At 38.1% G+C, this 21,950-nt stretch overlaps 2 pseudogenes; one reads left to right on the forward strand and one right to left on the reverse strand.

Moving 5' to 3' along the window:
- Nucleotides 1–8,662: 8,662 nt before the first annotated feature.
- LOC107822336 (cytochrome P450 71AU50-like) lies at nucleotides 8,663–13,723 on the forward strand (annotated as a pseudogene).
- A 6,136-nt stretch (nucleotides 13,724–19,859) lies between these two features.
- Nucleotides 19,860–21,040, reverse strand: LOC142165825 (uncharacterized; annotated as a pseudogene).
- Between the last annotated feature and the right edge of the window lie 910 nt (nucleotides 21,041–21,950).

Genomic DNA, 21,950 nt, shown 5'->3' on the forward strand with positions numbered 1-21,950 from the left:
GAGTGGAGAGGGACTCATGGTCATTCTACCCGTAATGTTATCTCATATATGAAGGCTCGGCGTATGGTCGAGAAGGTGTGTTTGGCCTATTTGGCATATGTTCGTGATTCTAGTGCTGAGGTTCCTACTATGGATTTTGTGCCTGTTGTTCGTGAGTTTCCTGATGTTTTTCCTTCAGACTTGCCGGGTATGCCACCCGACAGGGATATTGACTTCTACATTGACTTGGCTCCAGGCATTCAGCCTATTTTTATTTTGCCGTATCATATGGCCCCACCTGAGTTGAAAGAATTGAGGGAATAGTTGCAAGACTTGCTTGATAAGGGCTTTATTAGACCTAGTGACTCGCCTTGGGGTGCGCCGGTGTTGTTTCTTAAGAAGAAGGATGGATTGATGAGAATATGTATAGATTACTAGCAGTTGAACAAGGTTACAATCAAGAATAAGTATCCGTTGCCAAGGATTAATGATTTGTTTGATCAACTTCAGGGTGCCAAGGTATTTTCGAAGATGGACTTGAGATCTGGCTACCATCAGTTGAGGATTAGGGCGTCCGATGTCCCTAAGACAGCTTTCCGCACACGGTACGAGCATTATGAGTTCTTGGTGATGTCATTCGGGTTGACAAATGCCCCAGTAGCTTTTATGGATTTGATGAACCAAGTGTTCAAGCCTTACTTGGATTCATTCGTGATAGTCTTCATTGATGATATTTTGATCTACTCCCGCAGTTGGGAGGAGCACGAGCAACATCTGAGGGTGGTTCTTCAGACTTTGAGGGATAGACAATTGTATGCTAAGTTTTCGAAGTGTGAGTTCTAGTTGAGTTCAGTTGCATTCTTGGGTCATGTTGTTTTAGCAGAGGGTATTTAGGTAGATCCAAAGAAGATAGAGGCAGTCAAGGACTAGCCTAGACCTGCATTAGATATAGAGATCCGAAGTTTCTTGGGTTCGACAGGCTATTATCGTCGGTTTGTGGAGGAGTTTTCATCTATTGCAGCCCCGATGACCAGGTTGACCAGGAAGGGTGCCCAATTTAGGTGGTCGGACGAGTGTGAGGTGAGCTTTCAGAAGCTCAAGACAGCATTGACTACGACGCCGGTGTTGGTTTTGCCTACAGGTTCAGGGCCATATACAGTTTATTGTGACGCATCTCGTATTGGAATTGGTGCGGTGTTGATGCAGGATGGCAAGGTCATTGCTTATGCTTCGCGTCAGTTGAAGATTCATGAGAAGAATTATCCAGTTCATGATTTGGAGTTAGCAGCCATTATTTACACATTGAAGATTTGGAGGCATTATCTATATGGCATGTCATGTGAGGTGTTCACAGATCACAAGAGTCTGCAATATTTTTTCAAGTAGAAGGAGCTAAATTTGAGGCAGAGAAGGTGGTTGGAGCTATTGAAAGACTATGATATCACCATTTTATATCATTCGGGGAAGGCCAATGTGGTGACCGATGCTTTGAGTAGGAAGTCAGCCAGTATGGGCAGTCTTGCGTATATTCCGGTCGGTGAGAGACCACTTGCTTTGGATGTTCAGTCTTTGGCCAATCAGTTTGTGAGGTTAGATGTTTCTGAGCCCAGCCGTGTGTTAGATTGCACAGTTGCTTTTTCTTCTTTATTGGAGCGTCTCCGAGATTGGCAGTATGATGATCCTCATTTGTGTGTCCTTAGGGAGATGGTGCAGCACGGTGGTGCCAAGCGGGTTACATTAGGAGGTGATGGAGTTTTGAGGATGCAAGGTCGAGTTTGTGTGCATAATGTGGATGGGCTCCGTGAGTTGATTCTAGAGGAGGCCCACAGTTCTCGAATCCAGGTGCCGCTAAGATGTACTAGGATTTGCGGCAACATTATTGGTGGAGGAGGATGAAGAAGGATATTGTTGCATACATGGCTCGGTCTTTGAATTTCCAGCAGGTGAAGCACGAGCATCAGAGACCTAGTGGTCTGTTCCAGAAGATTGAGATTCTTGAGTGGAAGTGGGAGTGTATCACCATGGACTTCATTGTTGGACTCCCACAGACTCAGAGAAAGTTTGATGCAGTGTGGTTTATTGTTGATAGGCTGACCAAGTCAGCACATTTCATTCATATGGCAGTCTCCTATTCTTTCGAGAGGTTAGCTGAGATCTATATCTGGGAGATTATTCGTTTTCATGGTGTTCCCGTGTTTATCATTTCAGACCAAGGTACACAGTTTACCTCACATTTCTGCAGGGCAGTGCAGCGTGAGTTGGACATACGGGTCGAGTTGAGCACAATATTTCATCCTCAGATGGACGGGCAGTCCGAGTGTACTATTCAAATTTTGGAGGATATACTCCGAGCTTGTGTCGTTGACTTTGGAGGCTCGTGGGGTCAGTTCTTCCCTTTAGCGGAGCTTGCCTACAACAACAACTACCAATCGAGTATCCGGATGACTCCTTATAAGGCTTTATATGGTAGGTAGTGTAGGTCACCGGTTGGATGGTTTGAGCTGGAAGAGGCTCGGTTGTTGGGTATAGATTTAGTACAGGATGCCTTGGACAAGGTTAGTATCATTCAGAATAGGCTTCGTACAACTTAGTCCAGGAAAAAGAGTTATGCTGACCGTAAGGTTCATGATATGGCATTCATGGTCGGTGAGCGAGTGTTGCTTCGGTATCGCCTATGAAGGGCGTAATGAGATTTGGAAAGACGGGCAAGCTTAGCCCTAGGTTCATTGTCCCGTTTGAGATTCTTGATCGAGTGGGAGAGGTGGCTTATAGATATACATTGCTGCCGAGCTTATCAACCGTGCATCCAGTATTTCATGTGTCCATGCTTCGAAAGTATTAGCCGTGCATCCCACGTGTCCAGTTGGACAAAGACTTATCCTATGAGGAGGAGTCGGTAGCTATTCTAGACTGGCAGGTTTGTCAGTTGAGATCGAAGAGTTTCCTTTCTGTTCGTGTTCAGTGGAGAGGTCAGCCCGTTGAGGCATCGACCTGGGAGTCCGAGTCCGATATGTGGAGCCGTTATCCCTATCTTTTCTCCGACTCAGGTACTTCCTTCTTATGTCCGTTCGAGGACGAACAATTGTTTTAGAGGTGGAGAATGTGATGACCCAAAAGGTCATCACTTGTTTTAGAAATAAATTCTGTGTTCCAATGCCTTAAAACCTCCTTTTTGTCTTACCTCTATTTGCGTGCATAGTCCGGGCGTGTATCCGGAAAGCCATCATATGAAAATCTATGAAAAATGATGAATTTTGCTTTTAAAATGAATTTAGGTTGACTTCGGTCAACATTTTGGGTAAACAGGCCCGGACCTGTGATTTGACGGCCCGGAGGGTCTGTAGGAAAATATAGGACTTGGGCGTATGCCCGGAATTGAATTCTGAGGTCCAAGGCCCGAGAAATGAATTTTTGAAGAAAATTGTTTAAATGAAATTGTAGTGTTTTTGGAAAAATTGAATGTAATTGAATTTGATGGTATCAGGCCTGTATTTTGGTTCTGGAACCCGGTACATGTCTTATATGTGATTTAAGTCGGGCATGTAAAATTTGGTAAGAAGTAGACTTGAAATGACGTGAATAGGACCTTCGGTTATTAAAAAGAGTTCATGAGATTTTTCTTTGATTTTGATGCTAAATTTATAGTTATTGACATTATTTTGATGATTTGACTGCATTGGTAAGTTCGTATGATATTTTTGGACTTGCGTGCATGTTTGGTTTGGAGCCCCGAGGGCTCGGGTGAGTTTTGGATAGGCCACAAAGTGAAAAGTGGACTTAGGAAATTGCTGGTATGTTGCAGGTCTGCAGGTTTCGCAATTACTCGCAAATGCGAAATAGTATCGCAAATGCGAAATAGTATCGCAAATGCGAAAGATGACCTGGGCTGCCTTGGTCGCAAATGCGACGTGTGTATCGCAAATGCGATATCACATTTACGAAGGTTCCCTCACAAATGCGAAGGGGACTGGATTCCTTCAGTGTCGCAAATGCGACAAACTTTCGCATTTGCTAAGTCAACAGTTTCTGAGAGGTTCGCAATTGCAAACCCTGGTCACAATTGCGACATCTGCAACCTGCTAAATCATAACTTATACGCATTTTCGGCCATTTTTCAAACCTTTTCAAAACCTAAACACCTTTGGGCGATTTTTCAAAGACAAGTACTCTTCCAAATCGATTGTAAGTCATTTCTAACTAGTTTTCATTAATATTTAACATCTTTTCACATGATTTCAACTCAAAATCAAGGGTTTCCATGGGGGAAAATTGGGTGTTTTGGGTAGAACTTAGGTTTTTCAAATTTTGGGGATTTGGACCTCGATTCGAGGTCCGATTTCAAAATAAATTATATATTTGGGTTTGTGGGTGAATGGGTAATCGGGTTTTGGTTCAAACCTCGGGTTTTGACATGTGGGCCCGGGGTCGATTTTTGACTTTTTGGGAAAAACTTTAGAAACCCTATTTTCATGTATTAGAAATAATTCATTTAGCATTTATTCATATAGTTAAGTAACTTGTGGCTAGATACAAGCGAATTGGTGGTGGAATCAAGAGGTAAAACGGTAGTTGAGGCTTGAATTGTGTTCGTGGCATCGATGTAAGTGTTTGGTCTAACCTTAGCTTGAGGGATTAAGAATTGTGTCCTATTTCTTATGTGTTAGTTATTGAGTAAAACGTATAGACATGGTGACAAATATCTATACGTTGGTGTCAAGCATGCTCGTAAGTCTTGTACTATGATTAATGTGACTCCTTTTGTATTGTTCCTGCCTTATGTGATGATTTCTATTGTTGAGCAAGGCTTGTCGAAGTAATATTGGTATTTGAATATTGGAGAGCGTTGGCTAAAGTTGTAAAATGATTTGGGGAAGTATAATTGGAAATTGAAAATTATAGAGCATTGGCTCAAATTGTGAATTGAGTTGTGAAGTAAATGTGAAAAAGAAAAGAGGACTATGATATTGTCTCCTTGCCGAGATGTTGTTGTTTTAATGTTATCTTCCTTGCCGGAATGTTATTGTTTTGGTATTGTTTCCCTTGCCGGAATGTGATTGTTGTACTATTGTTCCCTTACCGAGATTTTATTGTGATTTTATTGATTCCCTTGCCCTTATTGCTTTAGGATTGTTGTTTGGGTAAGGAAGAGTGTTAAAGCACGAAGGGTGATGCCATACATGATTTTGTGAAAGAGTGTTAAAGCATGAAAGGTGATGCCATGTGTGATATCTGTGAGAGAGTGTTAATGCACGAAGGGTGATGTCGTGCCGCACGATGTACAATTCTGTGCTTTTATATGAGTGATGATGCATAAAGGATCATTCCGTGCCATGATTATGTGAGGTAAAAGCATGAAGGGTGATGCCATGCCAATTATATTGATTTTATGGTAAGGACGAGAGTAAAAGCACGAATGGTGATGCCATGTACTTGTCTTTGATTTTTCCTGATTTCTACTAATAATTGAGTTATGGTGTAATTTACATTTAACTGTTTGTTTTGGTTGCTACTTGTTGTTCTCCGCAGCATGATTTCCCCTTCCTATCTTTAATTGTAAAGTTTTGCTTTTATTTTCCGCCGTATATGATTTAACTGCACAAGTTTATTTGGTAGTCTGGTCCTAGCCTCATCACTACTTCACCGAGGTTAGGCTAGGCACTTACCAGGACATGGGGTCGGTTGTGCTGATACTACACTCTACACTGTGTGCAGATCCCGGTGCAGCAACTTACAGACCTTAGCTTTGGGTTGCTTCCTTCAGTCCATTTGGAGATCTGAGGTAGTCCTGCAGGTTTTTGCAGTCCTTGGAGTCTCCTTCTATCCTTTCATCTTGTTTCATTTATGTATTTCAGATACAACATTGTATTTATTTTTCGGTCACTTATTTATAGTATTCCTAGACTGTTTGTGAAATTGTGACACTAGTTCTGGTTAGTTTATGTTTAAGGATTTGTATTGGTAATATTTAAATGGTTATATTCTGTTCTTTCCCTTATTAAATTCCGATGTTTACATAATTTTGGTTCGTAATTGTTAAAGGATTAAAATAGGAAAAAGGTAAATAATGCAAATGGTTGGCTTGCTTAACTTTCACTAGTATGCGCCATCACGACTCCCGAGGGTGGAAAATTCGGGTTATGACAGATCTACTAGTAGTACAAATATATGTTGATGACATAATTTTTGGGGCAACCACTGAAAAACTTAGTAAGGAAATGAGTATGATGGGTGAGCTTAACTTCTTCATAGGCTTATAGATCAAACTTAGTAATGGGGAGTGAATTTGAAATGAGTTTGATGGGTGAGCTTAACTTCTTCTTAGGCTTACAGATCAAACAAAACTCAAATGGAACCATGATCCATCAGCATAAATATGCAAAAGAGTTGATTAAGAAGTTTAAAATGGATAAATCAGAAGAAATAGACACACCCATTGCAACAACTACTAAATTAGACATAGATAAACCTGGTTCATCTATTGATCAAAAGTTGTATAGGGGTATGATTGGTTCACTTTTGTATCTTATTGCTAGCAGACCTGACATTGTCTTCAGTGTAGGGCTTTGTGCTCGTTTTCAAGCAAATCCTAAGTAATCCCACTTGATTGTTGTCAAGAGGATACTGAGATATTTGAAGGGCACTACTGACTTTTGACTTTGGTAACCTAAAGTAGTAACTTTAATCTTGTAGGATATACTGATGCTAACTATGCAAGTTTCCTTGTGGATATGAAAAACACCTCAGGTATGGCTCATTTTCTTGGTTCATATTTGGTATCATGGGCCACTAAAAAGCACAATTCAGTGGTCTTATCCACTACTGAGGCTGAGTATGTTGCTGCTGCCTCTTGTTGTGCTCAACTGTTATGGATCAAACAACAGCTGATGGATTTTGGCATTGAAGTTGGTTGCATCCCTATTTTTTGTGATAACACTAGTGCTATTAGTATGATTAAGAACCCAGTTCATCATAAGAGGACTAAGCACATAGATGTTAGACATCACTTCTTAAGGGAAAACTTTAAGAAATGATTGATTACTATCGAATTTTGTGCTACTGATAAGCAGATTTCTGACATCTTTACCAAAGCATTGAGTAGAGAAAGCTTTGAAAGGAACATGTTAGAATTAAGGATAATTAAGATCACGTAATGGGATCAGCTCAGAATGCACAAAGATAAAAAATGAAATATTCTTTTTGGGTAGGAAATCTGGAAACTTTTGTAAATATCTAGATTAATTATTACTCAGTTCATACTATAAATAGTATACTCCTATGACATGTGTTGATATGACTCACTGATCTCTAACAAATTTCTCTACTTTGGAAAATAGAGGCATGATCAAGAGGATTCTAAATGAAGAACCTGGTTCATCAGTATTGGTTCATCTGAATAACGAGGTATGTTTTCTATACTCTGCACAATTAGAAATATAAATATTTAAATCATGAGCAGAGTCCTACCTATGTTCAAAAACATCAGAAAATCCTATCCGTTTATTTTTAAACCAGTTCAGTCTCTACTAGAATTCTCACCACATAAATTGCCTAAAATCTAGGGAAGCTTAACCGCTCATTCAACCTGAAGTTTCAGGTTGATTGGACTTCTAATTGACTGCAAAAAGCTACCGTTAGTCATTAATTAAGTTTCTCTCTTTAGAAACCCATCATCACCTTCTGCCACCCTCATTATTCCAAAACTGTCAAAATTTCTTTCACTCTCAACTATTCTCTCTTCCAAAAGCCAAACTCACAAATTCTATCATGAAATCAGTCATAATGTCGAACCCTCAAGATAACCCAGACACTCCTCCACAACCTACCTCTTATGATTTCTCCACACCTCCTCAACCCAGTATAACCCCCAGCCTAGGAGGAGATGTGTTAAGATGCTTGCTCGTAAAACTGTGGCTACAAGTGCACTGTCAAAAAGATTGAACGCACAATTGAAGGCTAGCCAAGCCCAAGAATCTGAACACTCAAACGATTCCTTCAAGTCTGCAAGTGAGAGGGAAGGAACTGGGTCTTCTGATTCTGAGAAGATTTAGAGTTCCCTTTCTGAGGTACGTTCCGTTTTGGTTGAAAATTTAGAAAATAGGTTTGTTCTTGTTGTGTCTATTAGAAATGTGGAAATGCCTGAGTTGAGAAGGAGAGGAGGTAAAAATAAAAATGAAAAAGAAAAAGAGAGTGAGGGTGCAAGCTGTGATGTGAGGGGAACAGAGATAGAAGTGGTTGATTCGTCACCCACCTATGAGATGGTTAGACCAGTAATTTGTGGGACTGAGGATGAAATTGTAGGAGAAAGTGGCAAGAAAATAGGAGGAAGTGGATTAGGGGAGGCTGCTGAGGGTTTGGTAAATTCAAGTTCTCATGTGGATGAACCCGGTTCATCTATTGAAGAAACCCTAGCAGACCTTCTAAAGAAAGTAGGTGCCAGTTATAATCCCAAGAAAAGGAGAACACCAATACCTAAGGTTCCCAGCACTACAAAGAATACCAAGAAAAGAAAGGCTAATTCCCCAACAACTGCTGAAATTCCCTTCCCAAAGGGGAGAGCCACAAGAAGTATGGTGAAACAAAGTGAGAGTGAATTATAAAAAGCTTTGGCTGAAAGCAAGAAGAAGAGGATGTATAAAGGAAAAGCTAGGTTATAGAGTCCTCTGAGACTATTGATGTTGAGGAGATGGAACAAGTCCATCAGGAGGAACATACAACTGTGGAGGTTCATCCTCCCAAGCCCAAAAAGACCAAGACTTTTTCCAAGAAGTCTTCATTTGTGTCTAAGACTGCTAAACCTTCATTGGCCAAAAGTACAAGGTCTGCAGTGAAAAACAAACAAGTTAGAATTTCTGAGTAGGAGGAATGGAGTGGTGAAGAAAAGAGTGAATCTAATGATGAACAAGACAAGCTGACCAAGAGAAAAATCTTGAAAGGTATACTTTTGAGGATTTGGTGGAACCAGGGATGGTTCGATTGGTTGATGCTTTAGCTGCACTAGCTGCTCAGGGCTAGAAGGGCATGGTCCTTCAGATGGATAGATCATTGAATTCACGGCCAATGCAAAGGTCAAGGATGGCAGAGTTACCAGCCAAGTGAAAGGGGTTCAAGTGACCTTCGATGCAGAGAAACTGGGTGAGATTCTTGACATCCCTGCTGAGGGATATGATGACTACACTAGGCAAAGATGACCAAGTCTGGATTTCCTTCCTACTACCCTTGCAATCACCAGGAGATTCTGTGATGTCTCAGAAGTGAATGAGGCCAAAGTTGTTCATAAGAGTGAAATGAAGCCATAACACAAAGTTCTGTTTGAATTTGACAACAAGTGCTTGCTGCCTAGGCAGGAAAGAAGGCACATTGCTAACTATATGGACATGGTGTTGATGGAGTGTCTTGAAAGTGGAAGGCCGATCAACTGGCCTGCATTTATTATCAAGCTACTGGACAGGGTTATCAATGGCTCCAAAGCCCATGCTACTCCTTATAGTTTTATTCTAACTACTGTGCTTGATCATTGTAAGGGGCCTCTAAAGAAGTGGGAAATTGCTACAAGAAAGGATCACTTTGGAATCAACACTTTTATTGCTTGTGACTATGAGGTCACCTGCCATTTCCAATGAACCTGGTTCATCCAAGAAGACACCTATAAATAGCAAATTCAGAGCTCTAATGTAGGAGAGTGGGGCCAAGGATGCTGCGATAGCTAGGCTGAAGGCTCGCTTAGAAAAGGTTGAATCTGAGAGGGATGCTCTCAGAACTGAGCTCACCAAGGAAAAGAAGAAGAGTGATAGCATTCTTCAAAATATGTTAAACCTTCTCCAAGCCCAAAACCAACCATCTAGTTCTCCCAAGCATTAGGACTTCTAGCCTTCATCTCCTAAACATGTCTAGTACCACCAGTGACCCAGATTAGGGATTTTCTCTTTATTTTGCTCATGTTTCGAATATTTTTTCTTTCTTTTTGTTGATTGTGGTAGCAACATATCTCCTATCAATGAAATCTACTATTTCTGCTCTTGTTGATTGTTAATATTTCCTTGATAGTTTGAATGAGTTTGCTTGATTACTGATGATTAATCCATGACTGCACTTGTAGTTGCCCCAGTGGCCATGAGTAATTATTAAAATTTTGGGAATCACACTTTGTTTATGTAACTTTTTGATGATGCCAAAAGGGGAAGAGATATTATGCTTTATATATTCTGAATAAGTGATGTTTATAACTTAATGCACCTGGTCCATGATGATAAGTAAATTTTTCTAACTTTGTATTGATGAATAAGCTGTGTTCTGACATGGCCTAAGTGAGTGAAAAGCACAGAGTTTGTCATCATCAAAAAGGGGGAATTTATTGGCCCAAGTAAAGGTACAGTTATGATCAACTCAAACATGTGAGATGCACGTGAAGGAGATAAACCTAACATACCAGAAATGATATCTCCTGATCCTGATCGAAAAGGTTGCAAATTGGATAAGGAGAAAGACTCCTTACACAAAGAGAAACACGACTTAAGAAATGGATAGAGTTAGAGGAGGAGACCAACTAGAACTCTTCCACCAAGGAAGAGTAGCATCTGTATTCTAGTCAATCTCTTTTTACTAACTCCATAAATATCAATGTTGTTCTCTTTTATAGGTAATGCACATAAGCAGAAGGTAAACGTGAATTGAGAGCAAAATAGCAACGCAATTTTGCAAGCAATTTATGTGTGATTCAAGCGTGCAATCCTGAAGCTACTTGAACCAGATAGAAGAACCAGTTCCAAGCGTCTCTCATTTTATTCTAGTTCAATTGTAGTATGTGTTTTAATATTGTACCTTCAAACTTTATCTAGAAGCAATTGTATTAGGTACTTCGAGTTTTCAAGTTAGCCTAAACTTGAAGTTGTCGCAACAGTTGAGGCTGTGTGCTACAATGGGATTAGAGTTAATCTTAGGTTTACAAAACATTTTTTGTAAATGTAATTTTTGGCTCAGTGATTTTAGTGGAGAGTTTGGAAAAATCCTACTGGAAGGTAGGTCGCCTTTTGAGCCAGGTGTTTTCCACATAAAATCTCTGTGTTCTTTAATTTCTATATTTATTATTCCGCAACAGTAGTAGTTGGAACACATAGAAGAACCATGTCCTTCTATAATTAGGTTAAACGACAAATTGGGCACCACACAAATCACCTCCTCTTGTGTGGTATTGAAGTATAGAACATCAGCCAAGAAACATGGTCCCATAATGTCCATGCACTTTGGTCTTGTTCCCATCATTGTTGCTTCCTCTCCTCATGCTGCACAACTTTTCTTGAAAAACCATGATTTGACTTTTGCCAGCAGACCGTATAATGAAGCTGCTCAATACATGTCCTACGAACAGAGAAATCTGGTCTCTGCCAAGTACGAACCATATTGGAGAAACATGCGCAAATTGTGCACTCTGCCAAGATCCATCAATTTCAGCCTGTGAGGAAATAAGAACTCGGAATTCTTGTGAATTTCCTCAAACAGGCTGCTTCTGAAGGCACTGTGATTGATCTTAGTGCTAAAGTTGTATCTCTTAGCACAAACATGTCTTGTCTGATGATATTTGGTAACAAGTACATGGACGAGAATCTTGCCTATAAGGGTTTCAAAGCTTTGATTCAAGATATACTCCACATAGCAGCAATGCCAAATTTTGCTGAATTCTTTCTCTTTCTTCGTGTTTTTGATCTCCAGAGATTTACTCGTCGTATGAAGGAATTAGCTAAGCTTTTTGATGAGTTCCTGGAGAGAGTTATTGATGAACATGTTCAATCCACTAAGGAGTAGAAGCAAGCAAAAGACATGATTAATACACTGATGGGTAGTATGCAATCTAAAGAAGCTGAATTCGAGTTTGATCGTCGCCATGTCAAAACTATTTTCCTGGTAATGTTCACTCTAATTCCACATTTGTTTCAAAATTATTAGGCAATTAATACAAGTTCATTTCCCCTTAAAGAAAAATAGACTTACAACAAACCAAAACCATTCGAATACATAATAGTTTACGTTACTTATACAGACTAATAGTATAACAAAAATTTACACTATCACTAAATTTAAATTTATAATTGTGTTAATATTTTTTTCGGATAATTTCAGAGACCTCCCTTCATGTTTTACCCTATCACACTGACCTCCCTTGTGGTTTACAATATCATGATATCGTAAACCACAAGGGAGGTCAGTGTGACTGGGCGAAACCGGGAGGGAGGTCTATGAAATTATCCGATTTTTTCTACTAAGGTCATTAATTAATTTATATCGTAGTGATTATTTTAGATTTATCCTTTTTGACTCGTGAAATCGTTGGGTTCAGGGTTCCAAAGGACACAATTGTGACACGTGAATTGTCTGCCATAGTTTCAGGCATTGGTGAATGATGCCCACAATGGTATTAAGAAAAGGGCAACACATAAAACACATATATTCATTCTCTAGTTCGATCTTATAAATATTTTGAAATATTACTACTATAAGTTATCTTATCATATACCCTATGCCGCAAAACTAGTATCTTATGTTGATATAACAAATTTTCACTAAGTCTTTGACGATTTCTACAAATGATTTTATTCATTCCTATAACTTCACGTGCAATAGGTCAAAAAGGTTACAAATAGTTCTGTTTATGTAATGATACTGAACTTTGCTTCGTGTCATACACCGTTTTAATACTACCACTATAATGTCTGTTATAAAATCTTTACTTGACTGACCAACTCTAATTTAGTGGCATTCTCGAAATTATATAGAAAGAGTGATAGGAAAATTGTTCTATTTGTAATATGCTGTATTATTTTTGCTAGCCTTCTATTGGACTGTAGAAAGCAAACTCAGCTGAGTTTACTAACTAAAGAATACTGATATGTGTAGGACTTGCTCATAACTTCAATGGATACTTCGTCAACAACAATCAGATAGACTCTAACAGAACTTTTAAGGTATCCTGAAGTGATGAAAAAACTCCAGAATGAGTTGGAACGAGTAGTTGGTAAAAATAGGATGGTTGACGAATTAGATTTAGAAAGTCTGGAGTATTTGGATATGGTCATAAAAGAAGGTTGTAGGATCCATCTAGTTGCACCATTATTGCTTCCTCATGAGTCTATTGAGGATTGCACGATTGATGGTTTTCATTTACCTAAAGGATCACGGCTTTTGCTTAATGTTTGGGCAATCGGGAGAGATTCAGACACTTGGACTGAGCCAGAAAAGTTCAAACCTGAGAGGTTTCAAGGAAGCAATGTTGATCTTCGAGGACGAAATTATGAACTTTTACCATTTGTCTCGGGCAGAAGAGGTTGCCCTGGTTTCCAGTTGGGGCTCACCATCGTTTGTTTGGTGGTCGTACAATTGGTTCACTACTTTGATTGGGAGCTACCAAATGGCATGCTGCCAAAAGATATTGACATGACAGAAAAATTTGGATTAGTAATAGCTAAAGCTCAGCATCTAATGGCGATTCCTACTTATCGACTGCATATGAAGTAAAATGCAAATGTCACTATAAGTCAAGGAGATACACTGCCTTTGGTTTGAATAAGATGAGGGTTAGACCAAAAAAGGAGGGCATTTGTTTTATTTCCCATAGTATGTTGAACGTATTTTCGAACAAGTATCATTCTTATACTTCTTCTAAGTTTGCCTTAAGAAACACCAGAACATAAATAACGTATCTAAGTTCAATCATCGCGAATCTCATCAATTCTTGTTTAGGTACATTATCATTCAGAACATCCTCATAATAAAAGCAATTCACCAGGGGTCTATGGCATTTACAAACTAATTTACCTACTTGAGAGCTAACTTCATTCATATTCATCATTAAACATGAGTAGAACAAGAGAACGTCAAAAGTTCTCAAAAACATAGAGTTTAATGCCTGTGTATAAGAGAATGTGTCTTCCTCCACATATATAATGCCTCATAAATACTGAGTTTTGCTGATTTATTATTTGTCAGTAGTTTATTGCTGGATTATTGATCTTTTATGTTTATGTTTTATATCAAGAAAAATAATGAGCCATATAATGGTGACCCAGGTTAACTTAATGATTAGTAGTTAACTATAGTTAGTGATTAGTTGACCACAGTTAGTAGTTAGGCAGTTACATCTGTAATTAGGTAGTTATTACTATAGCGAAGTACTGTAGATGTATAGATTTTGACGGATTAATTACAGTGTAATCAGAATTGCTCCTTTTTTCTCTCTTCTTCATTTCTTCTCTTCAAGTATCGATCTCAGATCCATAAATTTGACATGGTATCAGAGCATATAGACGACTGAATCTAAATTTTTTCACTGAGAATTGTTGAAAACAAGAGTTGTTTTTTCCAAAATTTTCTAGCCGGAAAAGGTCATGGCCGGAGATGAAACCACCAGTCGTACAGAGGAGGTAACAAATCAATCAATAGTGATGATAGATCATAACCATCCACTGTATTTGCACCCATCGGACACACCGAGAGCATTATCGCTTGGTTTTCAACTACAAGGAATGGAAAATTACACGATTTGGAGTCAAGCGATGGAGGTTTCGTTGCTAACACGGAACAAATTAGGGTTCATCGATGGATCGGTAACGCGTGATACTTATGGAGACACTCATGTAAATCTATGGGACCGCTGCAATGCTATTGTGAAGTCATGGATAATGCACAATGTGAGCCGCGATTTGCTGAGTGGAGTATTATTCCGGTCAAGTGCATATGCAATCTGGTCGGATCTCAAGGAACGATTTGATAAGGTTAATGCATCGAGAATGTACTACTTACACAGGGAGATTTTTTCATTAACACAAGGTACATCTTCTGTTTCAGTTTACTACTCAAAATTGAAGGATCTATGGGATGAGTATGATTCGATTATGCCTCCACCTGTTTGTTGTGATAAGTCGAAGAAATTTACTGAACGATAGGAGTATCAACATTTATGGCAGTTTTTAATGGGGTTAAATGATAGCTACAGTCAAGCTCGTAGTCAAATCATAGTGAAGTCTAAAATTCCTACGGTTAATCAAGCCTATGCTACGATTCTTCAAGATGAAAGCTAGAAACTAGTAGCAGGTTGGAGTCATAGTACTGAGTCTATTGATCCTACTGCCCTGTTCAGCTCTAAGATTGGTCAAAAACAAAGAAGGAATTTCAATGTTGAATGTGATTTCTGTCATTTAAAGGGACATACCAAGGAGGAATGTTACAAATTGGTGAAGTGTGATTACTGCAATAGGAAGGGACATTTAAAGGCAAACTGCTACAAGTTGATAGGGTATCCTACATATTTTAAGCCTCAGAAACGAGCTAATATGGTTGGAGGTTCAAGTAACCAGCCAAATCCACCTTCCTCAGTCATGATGACACAGGAGCAACATCTAGGACCTATGCAGGGATTCACTACTGAATCACATAGTCATCAGGGGCAACAGAATTTGGGGCCTATGCAAATGTTCACTCCGGAACAATATAGTCAGATTCTAAACCTACTAAACAAGGCATCACTCTCTGAATCCTCTGCCAGTGCACACATGGCAGGTAATGTTTCTTATGAACCAAATATTGATGAAAAATGGATAGTAGATACTGGAGCTACTAATCATATGGTTGGTAATGAGCAACTTCTGCTTGAAAAATTGTTAGTAGGTAATGCAGGAAATGTACAGCTCCCTACTGGAGAGTCTACTAAGGTGTCACATGTTGGTAGTTGTCAATTAGATGGAGGTGATACTATACAATGTCTTGTGTGTACCAGCTTTCAAGTTTAATCTCTTGTCTGTGTCTCAACTGACAAAAGCTTTAAACTGTTGTGCTGCATTTTTTCCAAATTTCTGCATATTTCAGGATCTCTTCACTGGGAAGGTGAAGGAGATTGATAAAGAAGAAGAAGGATTGTATGTGTTGCATTCACAAAGGAGAAACAGGAATAATACCAAGTCATTGGTGATGATTGCTCACAGGAATGAAGTTGAGCTATGGTATAAGAGAATGGGACATGTTCCAATCCAAGTTCTTAAGAAAATTCCTAGTATACATAGTAGCAGTAGAGTAGAAATAAGTCCTTGTGACATATGTCCGTTAGCCAGACAAGCTAGGACTTCTTTTCCAGTCAGTAACAGTAGAGCAGAAAATGTATTTGATTTGCTACACATGGATGTTTGGGGACCATATAAAGTACCTACATATAATGGAAAAAGATATTTTCTCACAATGGTTGATGATCACTCTAGATGGATTTGGATTTTCTTCTTGCATCTTAAGTCTGATGTTATTACAGTACTGAAAAACTTCATTGTTATGGTAAAGACTCAGTTTGGTAAAATGATCAAATGTTTTAGGTCAGACAATGGCTCTGAATTTTTCAACCATAATTGTGCAACATTGTTCCAAATGCATGGAATTATACATCAGAGTTCTTGTCCACACACTCCTCAACAGAATGGAGTGGTGGAGAGGAGACACAGGCATATTCTGGAGACAGCAAGAGCCATCAGGTTTCAGGGGCACTTGCCAGTAAAGTTTTGGGGTGCTTGTGTAGATGCTTCTGTATACATAATAAACAGAGTTCCTTCGACAGTACTGGGGAACAAGTCACCTTTTGAGCTATTCTATGGGAAACAGCCTGCATTGTCACACATGAGAATTATAGGGTGCTTGTGTTTTGCAGCAAGGTTGCCAAGAGGAGACAAATTTGCACCTAGGTCTATAAGATCAGTGTTTCTGGGATATGCAAGCACACAAAAGGGATATAGGCTGTATGACATTGAGCATAAAAAACTCTTTGTCAGTAGGGATGTGATATTTCATGAAGATGTGTATCCATTTCAGGGTCTTCACCAAGACTCTTCTTTTTTTGTAGATGAATTTCAGAGTGTTGATCCTTGTCCTGATCAACCTTCCATTGTTTTGCCCTCTATTATCAATGACATGAATGAATCACATTCCATTTCATCTTCTGCTCCTGAAGAATCTGTTCCAGCAAACATTAATTCATCTTTAGACTCTCATTCTCTACCACATGTAGAGGTATCAGCTACAGGGTAGCATGAGAACAATGCTGGAGACCTAAGGAGATCAGGAAGAACTTCAAGGCCTCCTATTTGGCTGAAGGATTATATTGGGCCAATGCAGAAGCCTAACTCTTCCCATGCAGCACATTGCCAGTATCCTATTCGCAATTCTATTTAGTACACAAGATTGTCTGCCTCATATCAAGCTTACATCTCTCAAATGTCCTCTGAAGTTGAACCAGTTTCTTACTATGAGGCAACCAAAGATGTGAAGTGGATTGATGCTATGAAAGCAGAAATCCAAGCATTGGAGGATAACAAGACTTGGGAGGTAGTGTAATTGCCTCCAAATAAAAGAGCAATTGGATGCAAATAGGTGTAAAAATTCAAGTATACTTTCACTGGAGAAGTTGAGAGGTATAAGGCTAGGTTAGTAGCAAAGGGGTACAATCAAAAGGAGGGACTAGACTATCAGGAAACTTTTTCACCTGTTGTGAAAATGGTAACTGTCAGGTCAGTTGTATCCATAGCAGCTACCAAAGGGTGGACACTGTATTAGATGGATGTTTATAATGCTTTTTTACAAGGGGATTTGGAAGAAGAGGTATACATGACTTTACCTCAAGGGTTTTCTCCTAAACAAGGGAAGACACAGGTCTGTAGATTGCTCAAGTCACTTTATGGACTTAAGCAAGCTTCAAGACAGTGGAATATTAAACTCACCACAGCACTGCTTAACTCAGGTTTCAAACAAAGTCATTTTGATTATTCCTTGTTTACCAAGAATCAAGATTCTCATATTGTGATTGTTTTGGTCTATGTTGATGATATTTTAATTACTGGGGATAATGATGAACTCATTTCAAGCACTAAACAAAGTTTGCATCAGAATTTTAAGATCAAAGATCTTGGAGAGTTGAGGTATTTTCTGGGAATTGAATTTGCCAGAAACAAAGAGGGGATCTTGTTACACCAGAGGAAGTATGCTCTTGAGCTTATTTCAGATGTTGGTCTAGCAGGGTCCAAACCAGTTCATGCTCCTATTGAGGTTAATCAGAATCTCACTACAGTGTCTTATGATAATCATTTAGGCCTCAAGGATGAAAACCTACTTGAGGATCCTGGTGCTTATCAAAGACTAATAGGGAGGCTACTTTATTTGACAATTACAAGGCCTGACATCTCTTTTGCTATTCAATCTTTGAGCCAGTTCATGCAAGCTCCCAAGCATTCTCACATGGAAGCTGCCTTGCGAGTGGTGAGGTATATTAAGTAGAGTCCAGGGCTTGGAATTCTTATGTCAGCTGCAGCTTCTACACAGTTGACAGCCTACTGTGATGCTGATTGGGCTGCATGTCCAAATATGAGAAGATCAGTCACTGGCTATTTAGTGAAGTTGGTAATTCTCTCATCTCATGGAAGTCAAAAAAGCAAAGTACTATTTCAAGAAGTTCAGCTGAAGCAGAATATCGAAGTTTGGCTTCCACAGTTGCAGAAATTGTTTGGCTCGTTGGCTTATTTGCTGAATTGGGAGTCACTCTCACACTCCCAGTTCCCCTTCACTGTGACAGTAAATCAGCCATGCAAATTGCTGCCAATCCTGTGTTTCATGAACGAACCAAGCACATTGATATTGATTGTCATTTTATTCGTGAGAAGGTTCATTTGGGCTTGGTTCACACTGTCTATTTGAAGTCTGTTGATCAACCTGCTGACATCCTAACTAAAGGCTTGAGTAGTGTGCAACATTCTCATTTGTTATCCAAGCTAGGCCTTCAGAACATATTCATTATGTTTATGTTTTATATCAAGAAAAATAATGAGCCATATAATGGTGACCCAGGTTAACTTAATGATTAGTAGTTAACTATAGTTAGTGATTAGTTGACCACAGTTAGTAGTTAGGCAGTTACATCTGTAATTAGGTAGTTATTACTATAGCGAAGTACTGTAGATGTATAGATTTTGACGGATTAATTACAATGTAATCAGAATTGCTCTTTTTTCTTTCTTCTTCATTTCTTCTCTTCAAGTATCGATCTCAGATCCATAAATTTGACAAAATAAAAAAATAAAAAAAGGAAGAATACATAACATCCAATCAGATCAATAAACCAATAGCATTAGAACCTTAAGTTTTACCTCCATTATTGTTGGTCGATATGCTTAACGAAGGAAATGCAGAGACATTTCTTGCTAAATGCGGAAAAGAAGAGCGTTTCACATTTCATAGTGGAGAATTGAAATGTTAGAACTTTGGATTGGGTGCTGACTGCTAAATTTGACGTGAAATAAAAATGCAGTAAATTATTACAACCATTACTCCATTTTTTACTCCAACAAAAAAATATTTTATTTTATATTTTTCTCTCTTCAATGTTAAATTATATTTTTTATTTAAATTTTTTTTCTTATTTCTATTAATTCAATCTATCTTTTTTTCTTTTTTACATATTCATCACATATAATTTAACATAAAATTACTTTATGCCATAAATTTTTAAATAATACTCCCTCCGTTTCAATTTATGTGAACTCATTTGACTGGGCACGGAGTTTAAGAAAAGAGAGAAGACTTTTGATCTTGTGGTGTAAAATGAGGCACACATATTTTGTGTGGCTATAAATTATTGTGTAAAGGTAAATTGTTTCCAAATAAGGAAAGATGTCATTCTTTTTGGCACGGACTAAAGAGGAAATAAGTTCACATAAATTGAAACAGACGGAGTATAATTTATAACCAAATATTATAGATTATATATATTAACTGATAATTCAAATAATAGTTAAATCATTGAAATACAAGATAATTCAATATATATTACATTATGATAAAATTCATATTAAATATTACATAAATATTCAACTTCCACCTCTAGTATGCTCCCATAAATGATATATTAATGCATTACGAAGTGCAAAATGAGCATCTTTGTCCTTAATTTTTTTGTGTCGAGCTAAAAATTACTCAAATCGATAATTTTCATCTACTACCATTTCTACCGTTGGAGGTGGATAATCCCAATCATCTTGAATTGGTACATTAAGATCACGTTCATCCTCTATTATCATGTTGTGCAGTATAATACATGTCGTTATTATATCATGTAACACTTCTTTTCTCCAAAAATGTGATGGTCCTGCAACAATTGCGAAATGAGCTTGCAAAACTCCGAATGCACGTTCAACATCTTTTCGACATGATTCTTGTTTCATCGCGAAATATCTCTTTTGTGGCTAACGTGGGTCAGGAATAGTTTGCACAAGGATTGACCATTTTGCATATACACCGTCAGCTAAATAATAACCTATATCATATTCTTTTCCTAGAATAACATAATGGGCGGGAGGAGCAATACCTGCAGCAAAATCAGAAAATAAATGTGATGACTCTAAAATATTAATGTCATTATTGGTGCCGAGCATACCAAAATATGCATGCTATATCGAAAGGTCATAATCCACTACAGATTGTCTAGCCCATGCTGTTGGACGATTTTTCCATCTCCAATGCATGTAGTCTAGACTGCCTAACATTCCTGAAAAACCACGATGTTCACCGATGTGCAGAAGCCTTGCAACATCGTTAGCTGTTGGTGATCTCAAATACTGCTCGCCAAAAACCTCTACGATAACTCGGAAAAATCTCTTCATGCTTTCAATTGCAGTTAACTCTCCAATTTTTACATATTCATCAGTGGCATCCGCTGGCACACCATATGCTAACATTCTCAACACGACTATGATTTTTTGTAGAGTAGGTAATCCAAATCTACCCACCGCATCAACGCGCTATTCGAAGTACATATCATGACCTTTAATTGCATCAACAATTCGAAGGAACAAATTTCGGGACATCCCAAATCTACGACGGAATTGTCCCTCATTAAAGCAGGAATTATCTAAAAAAAATAATTGAGAAATTAATTATTATCAGCACCTTCACAATCTCGATTGATTACCAAATGATCTGGAACGGAGCCAACTCTGATAGGATCATTATTTCGATTTTCTTGCAAATACTGCAATACATAATTACTCATCTAAGTTGCTTGCTTGAACATTTGTATATTAGTTTCATTATCGAAAATTAAAGGTGATGATGAGGATGATGATGATGATGACGAGTAATTTGAATCATCATTATTATTAGATGAACCTCTCATATAGAAATTCATTTTTAGAAGACGGAAACAATAATATTTAATTTTTTTAGAAATGAATTTGATGGAAGAATATGAATTTTCTAAATGGTGTTCATTTTTATAGAGTGAAACTTTATTCCGAATGCAAATGATTGAGAAATGAGTAAGAAAATTAAACGGATGAGTACTTCAGGTAGAAAATTTGCGTCCTAGTGGTGCTTCTGAGAAAGATATTGTGAGTATTTATTTTATAGTTACTTACTATTTTTTTAATTTTTTTAATATTGCAGCTTACACAAGCAAAAGCTTTACTTATGCAAGATCCGAACTTCAAAAAGAGTTTTAAATTTGATCATGTGTGGGCTATAATAAAGGTTTTTGAGAAGTTTAACGATGGTGATTTTGGAAGGAAAAAACCAAGAAAGCAAGGCTATGCTAATATATCATCGGAGTCTGAGAATCCTATCCCTGATTCACCCTATCTATTATCTCCTAACTTATCATCATTTTCACTAAATTTAAATAAAGATGTTACAGGTGATTCCACATCATCACAACGGCCTAGTGGGGGTGAAGAAAGCAAAAATGAAGAGAAAAATTGAAGAAGATTATATGAAGATAATCCAATTAGAAAATAATCGGATTGTTGAGGCGATAAATAATGCAACCGAGGCAAAAAAAGAAGTTTTGTCTGTTCAAAAAGAAAACTAAGAGTAAAAGAAATAAAAGAAGAAAATAAAGTTTTAATGGAGGATGTGGATTCTATTGTCTATCCGACTCGTCGTGAATTTATGCGACAAGAACAAGA

The sequence above is a fragment of the Nicotiana tabacum genome, chromosome 11, assembly GCF_000715075.1.
Source record: "Nicotiana tabacum cultivar K326 chromosome 11, ASM71507v2, whole genome shotgun sequence".
Taxonomy (NCBI): Eukaryota; Viridiplantae; Streptophyta; class Magnoliopsida; order Solanales; family Solanaceae; genus Nicotiana; species Nicotiana tabacum.